Below are 6132 nucleotides of genomic sequence, written 5' to 3'. Positions count from 1 at the left end.
AGAAAAGAACTTACACCGCACCACAAAGAAAATAGACTCAAAAGAGCTGAAGAGTTGCTCCGAATTTGGTTTTCTCCGATGAGAAAATATTCGTTGTCCATCGTGTTTACTTGCCAAAGAGGTCAGTTGAAAATGTGCACCTTCGGTTGGCCACCAGAACTTAAGTGCCAGTAATGGTGATGGTGTGGGCCGCCCGCCATAACAGCCGATGTTCGCTCTCCGCTCGTATTAATCGACCGTGGCATTATCACCAAAATCTCCGGATACCAATCCGTTGGACTTTTGTGTCTGGAGAGTTTTGAAAAAAAAATACCAAAGTCTCGATCACATCAAGCAAGCGCTTCGCCGAAAATGGGCCAAAATACCGCAGAGCAACATTCGGGCAGAGTGTGACGGTTTCATTGGCCGTGTGAAGGCCATGATTAGTGCCAAAGGTGACCAATTCGAACAAATCTAAACTTATTCTAAAATTTGATGCTATTTCTGACATTTTTTGCTTTCATTCAATAAAATTTAAAAAAAAGTTATGGCGTTTGACTTTGTTGCAGTTTTTTATCTCACCCTGTACTAGGAAATTGTGAGGAAAATCTGTTCAGCGGCTTTCGAGTCCATAAATTACAAACAAACCAACATACAAACATTTTCCTCTTTTGTAGATATAGAAGATAATCGAACATCGCATGAGGGTATACATCAGTAAAACTGACCTCTACTGTTTTTTGAAAATTGGTACATTCATCTTGATTTTTTCAGATGGATGTACGGATATCCTATTGCATGCTTATTTATTATTTGCTATTTTTGGGCATAATTATTAGTAGATATTTGCTCAGGCTATACTTAAATCCCGTTTGAAATTTGTCGTTAAAATATATATACCCTCCGAATTTAAATATGAAAAACACCTTGATGTCCCACAGATTTTGAAAATAATATTCAGGCTGTCACAGAAACCATGTCGGGTTTGCTTATTGTCGTTTTTGTAAACCAATGTTGGCTTCATTTGGTGTCATGAAACCAAGTTGGTTTTGTCAATTTCGAATGTAAATAAAACCAATGTTCGAAACAGCTGTTGTTGCTTACATGTGTTCTTTGTTTATTTGTCATTGAAATATCAGTAAAAGTTATGTAAATAAAAAAGGAATAAGTCGCTTTAAATAAAGTAAGATGGCATCAGCAGTGGTAGTTTTTGTGTTGTTGGATGAAGAACGCTCAGAAAAGGTGACGAGAAAAGCTCTTAGAGATTTCAGCAACCCACTGGAGTTGCCGGAGATAGCGTAAGTAATTTTTTTATCGTGAACTTACTCATAAAGGTGCTCTGCAGATTTATGGTTTATGGTCCTTTAAAAAATCTTTAAAAAATCCACGTTTATGGTCCGTTAAATATCCTCAAAAAAACTCCACGTTTTTAGTCCTTTAAAAAATCCTTAAAAAATCCACGTCTAAGGTCCTTTAAATATCCTTTAAAAAATCCACGTTTATAGTCCTTTAAAAAATCGACGTTTATGGTCCTTTAAATATCCTTTAAAAAATCCACGTTTATAGTCCTTTAAAAAATCCTTAAAAAATCCACCTTTATGGTCCTTTAAATATCCTTTAAAAAATCCACGTTTATAGTCCTTTAAAAAATCCTTAAAAAATCCACCTTTATGGTCCTTTAAATATCCTTTAAAAAATCCACGTTTATAGTCCTTTAAAAAATCCTTAAAAAATCCACGTTTATACTCCTTTAAAAAATCCTTAAAAAATCTTTAAAAAATCCTTAAAAAATCCACGTTTATGGTCCTTTAAATATTCTTTAAATAATCTTTAAAAAATCCACGTTTATAGTCCTTTAAAAAATCCTTAAAAAATCCACGTCTATAATCCTTTAAAAATGTATTAAAAAATCCACGTCTATAGTCCTTTAAAAATTCTTTAAAAAATCCACGTTTATTGTCCTTTAAATGTCCTTTAAAAATTCTTTAAAAATCCAAGTTTCTAGTCCTTTAAAAATTGTTTAAAAAATCCACATTTTTAGTCCTTTGTTTAAAAAATCCAAAGCAAATGAAAAGTGACAGCTCTAAGCAACTTGGTTTATTTCCAATAACAAAATCAATAACATTGGCTTCTATGACAACCAAAACCGATAAAATTCTAATTCGAAAATAAAACCGATAACATTGACTTTCATGACATCAAATCATTTTTTCTTGTCGTTTTTAAAACCAATAGTGACAAAATTGGTTTCTATGACAGCCCTGATTATAATATTATTATTACATTAAATAATATGGAGGCTTTTAATAGGTCTGCTGATATTTTTAAACTTCCAAAAAATATTTTTCTTTACTATTATTGACTTTAATATATTATGCTGTCATAATTCGAAGACAATTGAGAAATATGAAGTTAGAATGCAAATGTGACCTTTACAAAATAATATTCTTCTAATAGTTGATAATGATATTGATCCCCGTAGATATTTTAGACATTACCTCAAATCCCATGTGCCATGTTTTTTTTTCCAACTCCCTGTGAGCACTGACGTCTACATATTTTGGCATTTAAGTGCCACAACAAAAATTCGTCGATGTCGAAAATCATCCAAATAACATTAATAATGAAATTAAATGCCATAATTTGCTATTGTCTGTTGCCCAGTTGTTGTTTTTTTTTTTCTCTCTTGCATCCATCGTTCTTCCATTTGGCCAAAATGCCAAATCATGGCAAACGAAAAGTGTTCATTTGTTCAGGGTTTATTTTTTCGGGTAAAATTTTGAAATTAAATGCCAATACTTCCCAAAATGCAAAACAAAACAAATGTTAAATGCAAATTAAAGAAACATTTGTTCAACACCGTCTCTGTATATGGCGATGCCTTTTGTCTGACTGTCGGATCTGTCTGCCTGCACTTTTTTTGGTTGTTGTTTTTGGATATTCTGACAATGTGCACAAATAATGGCAAGAACTAATTGGCATAATTGCAATCAGCGCTCCCACAAATGTGATGAAAAATGATATTGGAATAATGCCACCACTTCGATGATGGCTGTGTGTCCGTCTGCATGGAATGCGGTTACCTTAAAAGTCATGAATGCCTTTGAAGTCTCTCGCATCGAATTGCGGAGGAGTTGAAGAACAATTTGCAATTGTATCGGGCGACCTTATCTGATTTAATGTTTCTGTTATGTTTCTTAAAAATGCGAATCATTCCCAATTATATGGATTAATGGTTATTGTTTATTTTATATTGAGATCAATAAAGCACAGCAAATAGATTGATACAGCTTATTTTGATGGCTGAAGAAACTAATAAAGACCCAAGCAATTAACCACTTGAATTATTGGAAAAAAAACTTGGGAATGTATATGTGTTTGTAGAGTTTGTATTTGTATTTTTTTGGTTAAGAATACGTACGCTAATTAAGGTCATATAAAATGTTAGCTTTACACGAGGCAATATAACTTTCCAAGTGAATTTCTGAACAATATGCCTTGTGTGATTCGCCTATACTTAACGAAAGAATTAACGGTAACATGAAAATTTAATTTTTAATTTCGGTAAGTAACGAAATTTATCCGTAAGTCTGTCTCGATTGAAAAGTGGTGTATAAGTCGTTAATTATACTATAAATATTTGGCCATGACAAGCTTGAAATCGTATGAAGATTTATATTCACATCTGAACGGATTTCGACCAAATTAGTCATAGGTATTTCTGAGCAGTATTTGATATATAGTACCAAATCTGATTGTTATGGAATGCATATTACGTGTTTTGGAGGTCTTCAATTTCAAATCGTATGAAACATATATATGGGAACTTTTTGTTATTGCAAAATAGCCGGGCTTAAATCCATTATTGATGTTTTTCACTAGGGTAGTAAAAAGTTTTTTTTTTTTAAATAACTCCTGGGGAGCCAAAGACAAGTGCACTAATGAGGATTGATGGCTCTTTCCGAATCCTAGGTATTCCCCTTATAAACATTACCATATTTCTCCACTAATAAACAAACGTTGTTTTTATAAAAAAAGGAGTAAAAAACCTGTAAATTCGGACGGGCCGCACTTTGAATAGCCTCCGCCATTGGGAACGAATTTGGCAATTCTCAAAAAAAAAAAAATAAATAAATAAATAAAATCCGTTAAAAGTTCTATTAAAATCATAGAATTACCGAACGTAGCTGTTATATTAGGGTCAATACGACGACATAAGCTGAACTTAATGCGAAACTTAAAGCAGTAAAGAAAATCTTAAAGTCGGGTGGGGGCGACTTTATGATACCCTACACCACTTTGCTAATTTAGTAGAGCTCCACATAACAATTAAAAGTTTTTATGGGAGAATTCAATCATACACGCAATGATTATAATTATAATTTAAAGATCAAGGGACTAAATATGCCGAAGCATTTGTATCTTTTAAATTCGGACTTGTATTTGGTGCACAATTAATTTGAAATCGGATAAAGATATATATGGGAGCTATATCCAAATATGAACCGATCTCGATAAAATTTAGCAAATATATTTCTGAGCTGTATTTGATTTATTTCCCTGAATATCGTTGTTACGGAGTGTATATTACGGCTGTGGGTAACAAATATAACAAATCGGATGAACAGTATATATGAGAGCTGTATCTGAACCGATCTTCACCAAATTTGAGACACTAGCTTCTAGAGTCAATTCGGTCGTAAGTGCCAAATTCCATCCCATTTGGACAAATATTAGACGTTTGGTGCACAATAAAAGGTAAATCGTACGAAGTTATATATGGGAGCTATATCCAAATCTGAACGGATCTCGATAAATTTAGCTAATGTATTTCTGAGCTGTATTCGATAGATTTCCCCAAATATTGTTGTTACAGAATGCGGAGGCCAAAAATAATAAATCGGATGAACAACAAATATGGGAGCTATAGCTATATCTGAACCGAATTCGATAAAATTTGGCATACTTATTTTCAGGCTTAATTTGGTTATATGTGCAAAATTCCATACTATTTGGGCTGATATTAGACGTTTGGTGCACAATAAAAGGCAAATCGGACGAAGATATACATGGGAGCTATATCTAAATTTTGACCGATTATCTCAAATTTCAATAGGGTTCGTCCTTGGGCCAAACAAATGCAGTTTGGAAAATTTCATCTCAATCGGATAATAAATGCGACCTGCATTTTGTTCACAAGAATACATGGACAGACGGACGGATGGACAGACGGACTGACATGCATAAATCAACTCAGAAAGTGATTCTATGGAGATCCTCAAAAGTAACTATGGGTCTATCATGTTTCCTTTTGCCTGTTACAAACAAATGCACAAATACATAATACCCTTATCACTATGTGGTGTAGGGTATAAAAAATAGGTGAATAATGTAGCTAAAATCATCAAAATACCGAACATCGGGAGGTATCGTTGTATGGGGGCTATAAGTAGAAGCTGTAGTATCCATTTCGAACCGAATATCGGAAGGTACCATTATATAGGGGCTATATGAAGACGTGGACCTATATGGCCAATTTACGAACTTAACCTGCCTACTGGAAAAATAAACATGTGTGCAAAATGTTAGCCTTCTATCTCAATTCGTTCGAAAGATAGTGTGATTACAACAGACAGACAGACGGACATCGCTAAATCGACTAATTGCCATACACGCTGCCTTTAATGCATTACATGCTCCCCATAAATAACTCCATTTCAAAGGAAATACCAAATTATATGCCCTTTTAACTTACATTGCATTCCATTTTCCATCTAACTTCAGAACAACTCTGCTTGATTGCATGGTGCTAAAAATATCACACGGATGTCTGTAATGACGGCGATTATAAACTTTAATTATATTTTATCTTCTGTCAGTGTCATTTAGAAAATGCAATTTCAGAGCGTTACTATTTTTTTTTTTTTTTGTTTTTTCTTCTTTTTGCACTTCGTTGCAAAGATTAATTAAATATGATATTTGTTACCATTTATTAATATGAAGGAGAACACAGCACCACAGTCAATATCAGAAAATGTAATTCTTGATTCAAACATGCAATCTCGTGTAACGAAGAAACTGGGGAGCACATAGCTGTGATGTTGTTGGCAATAATTGCAATTACTGTGGCAGCAGCAATGCCAGCAGTAACGA

The sequence above is a fragment of the Musca domestica genome, unplaced genomic scaffold, assembly GCF_030504385.1.
Source record: "Musca domestica strain aabys unplaced genomic scaffold, Musca_domestica.polishedcontigs.V.1.1 137, whole genome shotgun sequence".
Taxonomy (NCBI): domain Eukaryota; kingdom Metazoa; phylum Arthropoda; class Insecta; order Diptera; family Muscidae; genus Musca; species Musca domestica.
This window is presented reverse-complemented; position numbering follows the sequence as displayed.